The following is a 16,616-nucleotide window of genomic DNA, read 5'->3' on the forward strand; positions in this document are numbered from 1 at the left end:
ATGTTTCCCTGTGCCCTTCTCCCTCACTGTCACACTCTAAACAAGCAGTAGTTTAGCCCTGAAGATGTTCACGTGAGGAAGGAGTTTAGGCAACATACGACTGATTCAACAGTCTGGCACCTCACGTGGATGCGCCGGGGAAACATGACCTGTGTTTGTTGGGAGAGCGGAGACTCGGAGGTGACCAAGGCAAAACATAACTCTAAGGAGAATTTATGAGACGGTACAAAACTAGTTAGGGTTGTGTCAGATGTGGGAAGCAGGTGGCATAAGTGAAAAAGCTTGGGAAAGGTCAAGCCTAGGAGGAATTCGATGAGAATCTTTTTGTGTAGCGGAGAACTGATCTGAAAAAGCCTCTTGCCAGAGGCATCTGGGGGAGGGGGAACAAAAAAAAAGCCACCACACACCACCACAAATAAATAGCTTTAAAGGAATTTGAGGATTGAATTCACTTAAAATTAAGTATCAAAAAAATCAAGTATGTAGCCTAGGTTGTCATCCAAGCTCCCTTAACAGTAGAGAGACATTAGAGGACAAGTAATCCTGGCTACCTGTGAAAGTGCCCGTTAGCATGAATCCAAGAACTGGCTCACACGTGCTCAGAGAGCTGAAGTTAGTCAAGGAGAATCCCAACCTTAATCACTGCAGAGCTCTGAGAAGGTGACAAACATTTGCTACCATGAATTTAATGAGGTGTCTCCTTGGAGCAGCACCCCACCAGCAAGTTTTAAGAGAGCCTATGTGGATGTGAGGCTGGCCACAGGCCAACTTCAGCTACCCAGCCAAACTCAGCAAAAACAGAACAAAAAACCAAGATGGTCTTTACTAGCCTTTAACTACCTGCAGGGTTTATTAAAAAAAGATGGAAAAATACAAGGAAAGATGATGGATGCTAATGCAATAAATGAGGAAAATACATTATCTTCGATTCCTCTTTGCCTGGATCTATAGCAATTTCAGGAGGAGTGATTGGGTTATGAGATAAATGTCATTTATTCCTGATAAAAGAACAATGCTACATTTTCAGGACAAGTGTTCTTCAATATGCCACCTGGGTAGTTCTAGTAACAGATAATAAAAATGAAATATGATCAGATTCCTAAGATCCCAGCAGTTAATAGGGGAAACCATTTCATAGCTCTTTCTTAGAAGGTTCCCAGATTTCCTAGGGATAACAAGAAAGTTTTAATCAGTCATTTTAAAAGTGTGCAGGGTAAGTTTTCAGGATGTGGTTTTATTCCTGTCTTAGCTGTAGATGTTACTTCAGAATCAGCAAAGTAAAACCAGAGACATATAGCCGGACGAAGGCAAACTGCCTCTATCGCTAAGTAGCAGTCAAAAGTGATGGTGTAGGAGATTCACAGAGAGAAAAGTAGGTGAGTTGTATTGTGAGTACCAAAGGCTCAGCAGATGCAGAAAGGAAAAAGCACATCACCATTGTGTTTCAGGTCCAGAGGCAGCAAGAAGAAATTCTCTATTTTACTGCTAGACAGCACCCTGCTGGGAGCAAAGGATAAAGTGTTTTCAGGCTTTCCCTTATCCTATGAATGTGTCATTGCCACAAACTAGTTTTACTCAACTGTCCCAAGTCTAGTTCTTACTTTAGCTACACAGGCATACATGTGGCTTTAGAGCCCTGTGACCCATGGACTAAGCCTGGTTGTAGACCCACGCCAATTCTGAAAGCTGCCTGGTCTTGCACAGCCCAAATTCTCTGTTAGATCTCCGTAGATTTACATTTGCACCAAGGGACGGGATTTTATGGGATGCCCTGAAAGCTGACAGTGAAGAAGCAATATACATGAGGTGCTTAACCAAATCATCCCTCTATGTATCAAATTCGAACTCTAAGGCATCAGGTAAGTGAAATGCATCAAAACCCTGATGTTTCTTCTACCAAGTGAGCTTCTGTTAGCCTTTGTCTTTCATATTAATTTGAAACTCCTTACCACCATCCTACCAGAGCTCCTCCATCACTAAATCCCCAGTATAATCAGACTGCAAAGGAGCCAGCGAGAACCTCTCTGCTGTTGTCTGCAGCCAACAGAATAGAAATGCTGTGGAAAGTGGCACTGAGTATGCAACAAATCAATCATAGGGAGAATATTTTCTCTCTTCCCTTTGCACAGATCCTGTACAGCCCCATGACTCAGTGTAGTTTTCCTAATGCAGAAAAAAATCCAACTTCTAATGCACTTTCCATCTTATTCCTCCATAACAACAGATGGGTTGCTGTCCTGAGATATTGCATTTTTATAGTAATATATTAAACACCTCTGTGTTTCAGAAAAATTTTGTCTGGGGAACCAATGCTAATCCTACTTCAGTGGTTTGAGTCGTGCATTTTACCACCAAGGAGAGAAACCCTTCCAGTCCAATGTTTATCATCTTGCAGCCCCCCTCCTGCAGTTTTTCTGGTTCTTCCACCAATCTTCCTAGGTGTGATAAATCATCTAAGTTTAATTCAGAGATTCTACCCCTGGCTTTGAAGGCAGACAAGGTTAGCCCTCTGCTTGTAGCCCATAGTCTGTTAATCTTCTAAAATTCCTCCATTCCCACTTGGCTGGAACTGTTGTTGCGGTGTGGGAAAAGAGTGAACAAACACTTCTACGAAGTCTTCGGGACTCCTGTTGGACACTTGCAGGTGGCTTTCTTGCCACCATCCGGATTCTCAAACTTCTGCCTAAGGGCAAACACTGTAATGCTGAACACTTTCATAAGGCTCCTGTATTGCAAACTTCATCTCAGCAGTACAAAAGCTACTGCTACCCTTTCCAAACTCTTTGTAGTCTTTCCCATCAGTTACAAATTTCTCTCAGCTATGACATTTTTCCAAAGACCAAGCAGTCCCCAAGCCCATTGCACTACCTCCTGGTGCATGTTTGTCTGTGATCATTGCTGCCTCCCTTCTGTAATACTGGAGGGCAATATTCCTTTGCTAAAACTCTAGCAGATCTGCAGGAGAGGCATGAAATTGGGGGATTCCTGCTATCTGCAAAAAAGCACTGAGGGTTGCAAACAGTGACCAAGCACATTATCCATGAAATCTTTCCTTTATCTATAAATTCCCTTTCTAAGGAAAGATGTAGCACCAGCAGGGGTGTAAAACCAGCTGTTTCATGGGCATCCCAGGTGGCTGTCTTTCATCTCCTTTCCTAATATTTCCTTTAGGCTTGGATAGTTTTATTGGGTTTTTCTCTTTGCTCTTTCCCACGCCTGAACAGTTCTTGGCTTTGGCAGGCACAGAAACAGTAGTTTCACGACATGCATTTTTTAATGTATCAAAACACGTTCTTTTGATTCATTTTTTAAAAAGCAAACTCTGCTCACTCAAGGTTAATAACTTCCCCACTTCAGCTGAATGTAAGAGTTCCAGATGTTGCCGAGAATTTTTAAACAAAACTCTGACCTTGCAAAATTAGCAGGGCAAAACCATCAGCTTCTCAGATACTCCCTAAACCAAGAGAAATTGCTGGATACTCTGAGAGTTGGCCCAGAGGGTTCTTTAACACTCAGTTTGGCATATTTGATAGAAGTTTATGTGAAGTTACAATAGCTACATGAGCTCAATAGCAGCTGCCCAGACAATTCATGTTAGCTGCTCTGAGCATCATACACACAGGAAATGTGCTAATCCAAACGCTGACTCCAGACAACAAGCACATAACATCGGCAACTCGGTATCTGTACGTGAAACGCTCAGAAGAAATTGTCTCCAGACAAAAGCCAATGTGCTCTTCACTGGATGACCATCTGAAGTGACCCTTATCAAAAAAGGTCAGGGAGGGAGGGAACCATCGGTTCAGCCAGCCCTGACCTTCCAGAACTCCTCCAGGTATTGCACCAGGGCTGGCTCACCGCTGCTTTGTCAGGACAGAGAAACCAGATGATTTACAAGTAATTCACATGTTCACTTTGATCCTTCACACAAAGTGAGTAATGCCACTGGATTTTAATCAAGCTCTTTAGGGATTTAGTGCACACTTCTAATGCACTCAGATTAAGCATTTCAGCTTGTTTCAAGCTTTCACACAAGCAGCTAGAAATTCTTTCACTCTTTCTTCACCAAAATGAAGGGAAAAAAATGAAACAATGCACAAGAGAAAAACAGTTTACCATTTCCAAAGTGGATTCCCTTGGGATCTTCCTATGACTTTTTAAGAAGGATTTGAATCTGAAAGGAAGACGACTTACCACACAGGACTGGAGGGAGTATCCCATGGATGGGAAAAGGCTGAGAAGTCAGAGTTTGCATCTTGGTATACTGTGGAGAAGCACACAAGGAACCCATGTGAACAATGTCAGTAAGAGTAGAAGGATGGGGTGCCTAGAAAACAAGAGCAAGATGTTTTTATTTAAAATAACCACACAACAGAGTCACAGGCACAAGTCAAGGTTTCAGCTGAGCAAGTAAACTGGCACCTTCATATATTTTTAGGCCAGATTCCTCGTGAAACCAGTGGCAGAGCACATGTAGATTAGTAATCCCTCCTAAATTCTTTTGGATCATTTAAACCACATTTGAAAAGAGGAGAAGAATCTCAAAGATGCCCAAAATCTGAATTATCCCATGAGAACTGGAGGCCAAGGACTAAAGAGACATTATTAATACACCCACTGAAAAGAAAACACAGCGCAGGTTCAGTCCCAATTAATCACCTAAGATTCTGCAACAAAAAGCAGGGACTGGACCCACACAGCAAGCTTAGTTGGAGTTTTAAACCCAGCCCAGGACACCAATGCATAAGAAACAGGGCTCCTAGCATCTTCTCACTGCACAGTTGCTGTATGGATATTGTAGGTCATTTACTAACAAAGGAAGGATGATGCAGAAATTCCAAAGCCAGAGACTGGACAGACAACAGTGCATTACTCAACCAAGAATGCTGAGAAATAAACACGATAGCTTTTATCACAACACATCACAATTTTTCATGGTAGCGTTCAGAACTAAATCAGTTTTGTGAAAAGCTTGTTCTCAGTTTCTGCTTTCTTTTGGCAAAGCAGCTGATATGTCACAGAAACCTTTAGAAAACCACTCATCTTAGCATCTATTAGAGTGTTTTTTCTGTCTTCCATCCTCCTCCCTTTTTCCAGAGAAGAAAATAAGAGCTTTCCTATCTAAGGACAGCTTAACCAGATCATAAAACTTATTCAAGGTATATTCTTTTCACTTCACGCTCAGCTCACCAGCAGCTGGAGAGGATGTCACCAGTGAGACAAGCTGAGCAACAGCTGCAAAGTGGTGGCAAGCCATAAGGAGAGTAACAGGACAAGGAAAGCCACCATGCCCTGTGTTCAAGGAGGGCTCATAGGGGATCCCAGAATTCACTAAGATGACATCTCTCTTGTGCAAAGAAAATAACCTCTCTTCTCACACCCTGAATCTTTTTTTCTGTGACAAAAAAAAATTCTTTTAGCAGAGAATTGTTTAGGCTCCAATCAAACCAGCCTCTCTGCAAAACATCACATTTTCTAATACAGGAAATCTTAAACTTCACACAGAGCAAAACAAAGAAAAAATATCTCTATAAAGAAAATACCAGAAGATTGTGAAACCATCTTTTAAAAAAATATTGAAAGGAAGAAAGTTAATCACATTAATCTGTCATAAATTACTTTCAAATCCCTTACAGAGAGGCTACCATGACCTCAGCACTGGATATATCCATGAACCTAAAGCAGTGTTAATGACTCTGTATTACCCAGCCACGCTGGGTTTCAAAGGATACTTCCACAGGATGATACAGAAGGACAGGGAAGAGCATAAGCAGAAAATGAAACTCCTTGCCTAAAAGGCACTTCATGAAGAAAGATCATCTTGAAATTAACCCATATTAAAAGGGAATTTTAAATAGTGATAATTTTTAAAAATCTGGCATAATTCTGCCTCGTCAGTTCAGCATTTAGAGACTTTCACCTATGGAAAAGTTTCATTTTGAGTAGCAGCCCTGACAGCAACGAAGCTAAATAAGGATAAATTTAAATTAGAAAACCATCATGCTTAGATAAGAACAAGGTCCTCCCAGGGGGTGGTGTTTAAACTGCCCCTGAGATTTCTGAAGGACACTGCTCTGCATCGCTCTTTATAGGAAAGTCAATAGCCTGAAGAAAGATAGATTATCACATCTATAAGAGCTTTTATCAGAAAGTATCACACTGACAGGGCAGTTGAGGTTAAGCTCCTGGTTTTATTTTCCCCTCTAGCCTGTTTCCAACTACTGGGAAAACTGGATAGAGACCAGAAGTGTCTATGTGAATACACAAAATTCGCAGAACAAAATAAAGAGTAACACTTCCCCCTGCATCTGGAAAATGTTCAGCCAACATGTGAGGTTGCTCACAAAGCAACCTCAGCCAAAATCCAGGATATAGCTGTGACTTGTCCACTTCGTATCTGATGGGAACAGAGCCTATTTCAGAGAAAAGTCCCTAGAAGTCATGATCATTTTAAAACTGGGTGTCCAATTACTATGGTTTAACCACAGCCAGCAACTAAGCCCCACACAACCACTCATTCACTCCCCACTCCAGATGGGATGGGGAAGAGAATTGGAAAAGTTAAAGTGAGAAAACGAGTGGATTGAGATAAAGACAGTTTAGCAGGTAAAGCAAAATGCACACATGCACGAGGAAAGCAAGGAATTCATTCCCCACTTCCCATGGGCAGGCAGATGTTCAGCCATCCCCAGGAGAGCAGAGCTGCATCACATGTAACTGTTACCTGGGAAGACAAAACACCATCACTCCAAATATCCCCCCAGTTTATGCACTGAGCATGATGCCATATAGTCTGGAATGTCCCTTTGGTCAGTTGGGGCCAGTTATCCCCGCTGTGTCCCTTCCCAACTCCCTGCGCGGTGCTGGGGTGGGGAGCAGGAAAGGCCCTGACTCTGTGTCAGCACTGCTCAGCAGTAACACAAACATCCCTGTGTTATCAACACTGTTTCCAGCACAAATCCAAAACAGAGCCCCATACCAGCTACTGTGAAGAAAATTAACTCTATCGCAGCCAAAATCATCATAGCAATGTTTCACAGAACCCAGCAAGGACAGCAGTACCATCCCTTCAAACTCCTTGTCCTTTCTTAAGGCCTCACCTTGACCTTTAATTCCCCTCCAAGGAGGCACCAGAGGCTTCATTTTAGCAATGCCATGAACAGCAACTCAACCAGCACAGCAGTTTCATGTGTGCTTCAGAGCCCAGAGCCCTCCTCGGAAGTGAGAGGGGCTCTCCGGACAACACAGAACGGTACAAAGAGCCAGACGGCTGCTCGGTACAACAGCGGCTGGCAGATGGTGAGGGAAGGCAAGAGGGCTACATAAGAAAGAGCTCACCTTCATTTTGATCTTATTTTTATACCCAAGCTTGCCAAATTTAATGATTTGTCCTGTACAGAAGGACACACTGTCCCAGGTAACAGCTTCCTGAAGAAGAGCTTGTACTGTTGAGAGGGACAACTATATACGAGATTAGAGTGATAATTTTATACTGGCTTCTAAATAATCTGTTGTGTAGCCTAAATAAACAGTGATGACCACACACACTGTCCAAGCCTCCAGAACTTCTACTACATATGAATGTTTGACTAATACAACCCATAATTCTTATAACAGGTAAAAGTATTTATTTTGCCAGAAACAATTTCCACCCTCAAAACAGTAGTGCAAAGAAGTGGTGCTTAAAGTGCCTGTAAATGTTTTGCTGATGGGGGAACCAAGTTGCCATAGAAATAGGGGACTAAAAAAAAAAAAACCCAACCACACAGGTTTGGAGCAAAACCCAGTTCAGTGAAGTGATAATTCTTGAAGTGACTAATTAACTGAATACACACACAAAAATAATCCATTTCTACAGTAGCTTCTGCCCTTGTGAACAGTCATAACTTTAACCTCAAAGTTCAGGGGAAAAGATCATTTTTCCCATTTTACAGTTAGGGATGCTGAGGCACAGAGCAACGAAACACTCATCACGTCTGGCGTTGTGTGCCCCTTTGCTCTCTCTCTCTAGCAGAGCAGGGAAAGGAGATGGGGTAACTTTTCCCAGGCAGACTGTGCCTCTGGGTAGATGCAGAATCAGCGAGGCAGAGATAGGATACACTGAGCACATCCGAGAATCCCACAGGAGAGCAGAAGACTCCTCCTGCCCCCTGGAAGGGAGACAGTTGCCAACAGCTGTCAGGGACAGAGCTCTACACGTGGCAACACACAAAAACCTGCACAGAACAGTAAACGCACCGTGTTCATTGCCCTGGAACACCCCTGAGACATGGCATTTTAGCGTAACAAGTCATGTTTCTACTTTGCATGTTGGATAACCTGGGAAGAGTTTGAGAATATAATTATCTGGAACGTGACCCTTCTGTGAGAATCCATCTGTAACATTTCCCTCCCACCTAAGGCACTGCTTCCGATCTTCTCTCCTCACGTTGACTAAGGAGCAAACATTTTATTAGAAAATACGCAATATGTTTAAATGAAAAAAAAATTGTATTTGTAATTTTTTTTTTTTTACCCTTTTTTGGAAATATGCCATCAAAATCTCTGGGTGGAATGGATTTCTTTAGTAAAAGCAAAATTCTTTGCTTAGAAAGGAATTTAATTCTGTGAGAGTGGAATCAGGCCTCTGTTCAACATCTGAAAGGAATATTGAGGAATTACAGGATAACTGTAATTCACCTGTCATTCTAGTTAAAGGATTGGGGGTGAGGGGAGTGGATTTTGGGTCAATTTTGCTTTAGCAACATGAATCATACTAAAGGCATCTGAAACAAGCCTAAATTCCCCTCAATCCCAGTGTTTTCTACTGGGTAAGCACAGTTTTATAAAGAGGGCCATTCAGTGCCATTCTAGGGACCGCTAGGCTAAGAGAGATAAGTGGAGCTTAAAGCAGACCCTGATATCTGCAGCTCATTAATTCCAGCATTTGGATTACTCTGAAAACCCACCTGTACCTGCTGGCAGTGCATTGCCACAGCCCAGCGTAGAAATGGTTCACAGAAGACCTGAAACAATGGCAGAGCTCAACGCACAGAGGATTTTAACACAAAAATTGCTGACTGTTTCTTATAAGGGGCTGATGCCAATGGGAAGTAATGATGCAGCAAGGCAGAGGATAGGGGACACCCGACTTCAGGTGAGTGGCCAGAGGCTTAAAGAGCTCCAAGGAGAGCAGGGGACCAGGTGGATTGCTCTTGGTTGCCATGATGACTGAAGCATCACAAGCCCATGTAGAAGCTACTGTCAGCAGTGATGGGCCATCACGAGTACATCCAAGTTCTCCTCTCTCCGATGGCACAGGTCAGTCTCTGGGTATTAGTCCTTATCTCCAGGTTCAAGGCCACACACCCATGCTACCTAAAGCCATCTCTCCACGCGTGGTCAGCGAGACTCCGTCTCACCTGCGTGGGTAACCACTCTCCCCTGCTCTAATCACTATGGTATTAACACTCATGAGACAAACCTCATTTTCCTCCATTCCAGGAGGAATTTATTTGGGCTGGCATTTTTTCTAGCCAATACTGAGCATGCTATGTGCACCTATTTAAAAAAAAAAAAATCCTAGAAAATCACTCAACTAAAAAAGATCTCCCTTGAGGGGGGAACAAGAGAACACACACAAGCCAGATGCGAGTCACACTGTTCACTGCACTCCTGGAAGGCAGTCAGACACCGCGATGCTGAGAACAGCGGAGGAATCACGATGGAACACAATTACCCATGTTACATTAAATTAATTTTTACTGTATTTTCCTAGCAGGTTCATTGCTGCAAAAACAGAAGGGATGAGTTTCATGGAAGTGCTTTACAAGGCAACAGGATGGTAGAACAAGGTAAAGAGTATGAATACCAGAGCTTTGTTGTTTAAATTAAACTTTGATCAGTTTCAGAACTTTTGCCTACCAATGGCTTTGTTGGTATTTCTAGTTATTGCTATACAAATATTACTCCTCCTTTTTTTAATATCTACTTTGTGGGAGTTTAGTTTTAGCTGGTCTCAGATAACACTGATTGCAACTTTATCTCAAGAAATTCACTTTGGGAAAGCTATTTCCACAAAACTCAGTGATATTATATTAGTTTCAATTAAAAAAAAACTGTACACTGGGTCTTATTGGAATTTGGCTTTTGGGATTTTCTTTTTAATTTTATTTTGGAACATTGACATTTCATTTACTTGTATTACTTCCACCTTCCTATTTTCACATGGACATAAGAGATCAGTTATAAATAAAAGTTTTCTTGAAGATTATCATTTGGGAAAAATCATGAGGTTGGATTGAAATATTGCTTTTTCATAAATCAAAATTATGATGAAACAGATTCACATTTGGAAATGCCATGAATTAATATAAAAAGGGTAAGAAAACTTGATTGTAAAAAATAAAAAGTATGAAACTCCAAAGTGCCTGATTTTCTACAAGGAAGTTTCAGAAACTGTTTTTCTCTGCAAATTACTACAAAATAATAAAATGTCAACATACACCATGAAAAAGACATACTGAAATCATCCGTGTCTCACTTGACAAGTGACAACACAAATAGGTGCGTAGGGTACTGGTCTGGAATACAGGACATTTCTGTTCAGATAGATTCCCAAATGGACAGATACTTCTGGCGAGTGTGGGATTTTCTGTGTCTCAGTCACTGAAGTTGTGAAACGCAGTAAGAAAACACACCCTCTATTCCCTGATACAGTTACTGTGATAATAAGGCAGCACGTAAACTTGGATATATGCCAGTTCCTTCTAGCTGCACTCACCTGTTCCTGACAGCAAAATGTTTACTGATAATAATTACGAGCTGAGATTATCGAAGATGCCTAGGGGATTTGGATGCCCATGGGAACGGGCAGAACTGAAGCTCTCCGCCTATGGATTTTATTGAAACGCTGATTGATTTCTCCCCACCCCAGCAACATTTTAAGTGCACACATGCAGAACAGTAGGAATATTTACAGAAAATATTTACAGAATAACAACATCTTCGTGTCAGCTAGGCAGAGAATCCCATTGTGCTAGAGACTTTGCAAGCAGAGAGGAAATAAGAGCACCCACTCAAAAAAAAACAACCCACACCCCACCAAGCCACAAACTAGAAAACCCCAAAACCAAACACTATGGCAGATCTGATACACACTTTTAAGCAGGGACAAATCCCCACCACCAATAAGCATAAAATTTGCAATTTGGAACCAATTGAAGAATCCTGCTGCTTCCAAAAGCCTGTTCACAGGACCTTCCCTCTGCAACTGCGCAAGTCCTGCTCCTTTCCACAAGTCAAATCTCAATCAAAATTCTCTGTGCAGGAAAACACCTTTGTGGATGATCACCTTCCTAGTGTAGTATCTTCTCCTCCCCCATCACGAGCATTGTTGGTGTTGTAGCAGGTAAATAAACCAGCTGTTGTCAAGCCAGACAAGGTTTTCTATCAGGTGGAGGTAAGGAGAGTTTTCCAATGAAGAGCAGCAGTGACTCACAGCACTGTCCTTTGCTACAAGAAAATTTTCCTTGAGAGATAACAGCAAACTGGTGATGCCCAGAGATCAGGTGGAGAAAGTTTTTCTGTTTCCTTGTGGTTTTATTCTCACCCTTTAGCTCTCCTTCCCCAAACCCTGTGGCTATAGGCAGAACAGAGACTAGAAGAAAATTCCTTCTGCCAGAGGTTAAGGGAGGCTGGCAAGAGGGAGACTGGGACCTGGCAGCACATTTCCAGCCAAGACAGTTTTTTCACTTCTCACATGCATGGATCCTGGCTCTTCAGCAATAATCCAGGCTTAACTACCTCAGAGACCCATTTCCTACCAGTCCTAAAAGAAATTGAGGAGCCAGTGCCCCTCAGAGGAGGAGAGGGCTCCAGGTTTATAAACCAATTTGTCTGCAGAAGAGTGGTGAAAGCTGTCTCCTCAGACCCTCCCACTCAAGATGACCTGGATCTACACCAGGTGTAATTAACCTGGCGCCCTGAGCACAGGCACACACCAGTCACACTGTTCAGAGACATGAAGGCTGGTGGAGTGAAAGCATTCGTATGCTTTCACCCTCCTTTTGCACTGTGGCTATTTCAATTTAACAGAGAGGAAGAGGATGTTCCCACAATGGAAGATGCTTTTTAATCCAACTTTTCTGTTTCCTGTTTTTCTGTTATTGCTATGGATTTTCGGCAGCTTCTTGCAAACAGCTAGACAGTCCTTTGGTGCTGGAGGCAAGCAAGTGAACAAACAAATCAAGTGCTGCTTCAACAGAAGAGGGGGGAGAGGGAGAAGGCTGGAAGGAACTAGACTGTCCACCCCAGCTTTGTCTCCCGCTTTGCTTCTCCTCCCTCCAAGCCAGACCCCATCTCTCCTTTACTTTTGCTACAGAACACACAACAGCTGCAAAGAAAAAGAACAAAACCCTCTCCCTCCCATGTAGGAACCGTTCCCTTACACTTCCCAGACTCTAAGAGGGTAGGAGAGGATGAGATCCTCTTTGTTCTTTATTGCTTGGGACATTTGCATAAAAAGAGACTTTGTTATTTAAACACTCATCTGCTCCCATGGCATAGTGTCATTTTGGAGTTATAATCCTCCATTAACTACATGTCAATCACACTGCTAGAGGGATGGCCTGGAAGTTAGACTCTGCAGTGCAAGAGCCCAGGTTTGAGGCCTCAGATGCATGGCGAGCTGCAAGCTTGAAGGTCCTGCAGTCACTGGGTGATTGCCCATCCTCAACCAGCTACACTGAATAGCTCCAGAGCAACCTGCACCCAAAGCACCCGGGACACTGCACTGTGCGTCTTTCATCACCTCAGTGACCTTGTTCAGACTGGGACCAAGCAAGGTGCATTATTGGCTAGACCTGAAGAGGTCTTCTCCAGTAGAAGCAAGAACTTCATTTTCCTCACATGCAAACAGAAAGAGCAAGTCCTCCAAAATCAGCGGCATGAAGTCAGTGAGAAACACAAATCAGACCCCCAAGGGCTGATGAAAGCAGCAAAACATTCTGAATTACTTTAAAACCTAGTAAATATTTATTCTGTATTTCATTTCACATAGGAACACTAAACAAACATTGTTTTCAATATACAGCAGACAGACTCAGACCTGCTACAATGAGATGAAGCATCAGTTATTGTATCCAGGATGCCTTTGTTCGAGTAAGGAAGGAATAGAAAGCTCAATTAAATGCATTAGTAATCACAAGGTAGTTAAATGTCAGTTGGTCATTAAAGTACGGAGTGCAATAAAAGCCTAAATAATTTCATGTATACACTTATGCTTATAATTCAGAAAACAGGTATTTTCTGCAAAAAGGTGGTGATTTTCTTCTGAGAAACTGTATTTTATAATTTTGGGGTTTTTTTCTTTTCATTAGGATTTCTATTCCCGTTTGCCAAAACCATTATCAGAGTGATGGTTTCAAATTAATACTATTACATTGCATTTGGCACATCTTATTTCTGAAAATAAAAACCTTTAAAGTAGCATTTGTTTTGCCCCAAAATTTGCATAATTTTTCACCAGCACCTGGTTCTGCAAGTTCAGAATAAGTTTAGAGTTCTTCATAAAATTGCTGCCCCTCTTTCAACTAGTGCTACATATACATCTCATGTTATCTAATGATCCCCTCCTCTAGACCACTGTCAGGATGGAATTTGAATGATTGTCTCAAAGATGATTGAATTGTTTTTAAAAAAAATGTCCACAGCATCATGGACAATTTCATCTGAGATGAAACCAGAGTCCCTGTAACTGCAGAATCATTGACAGCAAGAACCTCCAGGATGAAGGCTGCAGGAGTATAGGAAGAAGGGCATTTTACCGACTGATGGTTATTCACCAATTCTTTCCTTACCAATACACCACACAAACAAAAATGCACACACAAAACCACAACCAAATTAACTTTTTAGATTATTTTTAGGTCAGGAAAGTATTGCCAGCCTGGAACTGACTTCTTCTGACTATCTGCAAGCAAGCGCAACAAGTGAAATGCCAGCACAAGACATATAGCCTCAGAACATTCTTTATCCAAGCATCCCACTTTGTAGAGGGCACTTTTCCTCATAAGAGGCGGTATTTGCCTGGTTGGAATGTCCCCTGTTGACTCCAGAGAGAACACTCCATCCTTGGGGTGGATTTGAACAAGACAGAGCTGGAGCAATAGTTCAGTAGCACCAGTTCATGAAGAAATCCTGTCCAACCCCTTCCATTTTTTGTACTTTAAATTACAAGTAATCTTTTGTTGAGCCTTAGTGAATTTGCTATTTATCCACATCTTCAAGTAAGGTAATAAACAACACCCTATCAGAAGGGGTTAATAAGGCAAAAGAATACTTAAAAGACTTGACAAAAGCTGCACAACATGTCATGATTTCTGATTCACTATCAGCTGATCTGACCACTAGTGTTCACTGCCTCCAAAATAGCAAACAAACCATGAAATTAAAACTCCCCTGCGCTCTACCTTTAACACACTGAAGAAATCAAAGGATCCCCACAGGGGCTTAATTCCTTACTGATAAAGAAAAATGGCTTTTATTCAAAGATTCTTTTTGAAGGAAAAAAAAAATCAGGTATTTAGCATGAGGGGGAAAAAAAGGCTAGCAAAGCTGTTGTGATTTAACTAAAAATACACTGACTCATAAAATAATAGCAGGAATAATCTAAAACCTCTTGATCGGTGCAAGCTTGGCATCGCTCCTTCAAAAGTTAAATATTTTTGTCCGGGGGGGACAGGAATAATCTAAAACCTCTTGATCCCAAGGGTTTTGGAATTTTGGAATTTAAGTGTCATATAATGGCAGTAAATCTCCAGTGACAGAAAGTGTCCAAAATGGAAACTTGAAATATGACTGAATTCCCTGTCACCTGACCCCAGGATGTCCAGACACGGTCTTTCTTTCTGACAGCATGGCTCCCCCACTTTTACCAGTCATGCCCATTTCCACGTTCAGTCTGGTCCAGCAATGCAGAACACATTTCTGCCTTCGCAGCGTGTTGCTCTGTTCCCCTGCACCTGGCTTCATGCAGGAGACCCATATGGCGACGCTGGTAGCCAAGCCTGCCTAAACGTGGGGCTGCAGCTGCTTCTTTTCTCATTGTGTCAAATCTCTGGCTTGGCCTTTACTGAGATACAGTAGGAACATGGGCAGGTGCTCAGAAAAATAGAAATAACCTTTTAATACAGAAAACTCTTTACTAGTACCTTCTTGCATCAAATGAAATCGAGATTTCCCCCGCCCCGGGAAAAACCAACAAGGTAAAGGATCCAAATACACTGTGGAAGAGGGCAGGAAATGCAAGTCTCCAGCATCCATCTCCTCAGGGACAAGTAAAACCAACTGTCTACTGCCTGCTCCATAAGCTCTACCCCTTCCACACCACCACTAATGACTGATTGGCAGAGATTCATTTGGTTACGCTGTGTCTAACTCAACAGGAGTAATTTTGCTCCCAGGTTTGAATAGGAGACCAGACTCTCCTTAATTTCCTGAGCTCCACTGCTATTCAGGGCTGCTGCACCCTTTTGACCCTTCACAGTTTCATGCCTCTGCATTGTAGGGGCTGGACTCGCCATATCTGACTGACACACAGAAAACTGACATGGAAAAGGCTTCAAAAACATCAGATCAAGCTGATTTAACTGGAAGGGAAAGGGGAACCATTAAGTTGAGAAAATTTAGGCACAGAAGCTCAGTGGTTGGCAATGCAGCAAGTAAGGATAACCCAAGTAGAATGATATTACTAGTGTTTTACAAAAGTCGAGGAAAGTGCCATTATCTCGCAGATCATGCCCTGGGATAGCCTTTCACAGCCCTGCTTGATACATCTCTGGGATTTAGCATGTACGTTTAACTGTTTTAAGAGCTTTGGGATCTCCTAGGCACAGTTTCATGCTACCGTGTTATTAAAAATGCTGCTCAGTACATTCACATATCACAGAAAAATGCCCACTTGAACAACAGGCAAGGAAATAAATTTAAGTATAGTTTTACATCATCATGGGTGCATAAATAGCATGCAAGTTTACATGCAGACGTGGACAGTGTCTATTCCAGTTAGACTTCTTCCACCTGAGCTTAGAAGAAATGCCATATCCATCTGACAAGTCTGTAGTCTGCTTGTAACCCAAGGTGTGTTTGTGCTGTGCCTGTGACTGAAAAGCAAAGGCACAGATCCTCACGCTGATCACCTCGGCTGAGATGAAAACTGAACCAAGCCAAAGCACAGCCACGCCACAGAGCCCCACAAAGCTAGCGACAGTATTTACCTGCATACAAAAGAATTAATACAGAAACAAATAAAGAAGCCTATTTTAGCTATGTAATGTTGAAATATTCATATTGTTAGCAGAGAGCATGCACAGACCTATTTTGCAAAGTGTGGCTAAACATAGTGAAGGCAAACATTGAATAAGTAACTAGAAAATCCAAGCAGAGAGTGTGCACAGACCTACTATTTTGCAAAGTGTGGCTAAACATAGTGAAGGCAAACATTGAATAAGTAACTAGAAAATCCAGATCTTTAACTGGATTTTCTGATGCCTGTAGCCAGGCACATAGATAGTTTATTCTGTTCTGATTCTATAGCTGGAGCAGATTTTCCATAAACAACATGTTAGGCAGTTTTT

This window comes from Eurypyga helias, unplaced genomic scaffold (genome assembly GCF_000690775.1).
Source record: "Eurypyga helias isolate BGI_N326 unplaced genomic scaffold, ASM69077v1 scaffold5674, whole genome shotgun sequence".
NCBI classification, from domain to species: domain Eukaryota; kingdom Metazoa; phylum Chordata; class Aves; order Eurypygiformes; family Eurypygidae; genus Eurypyga; species Eurypyga helias.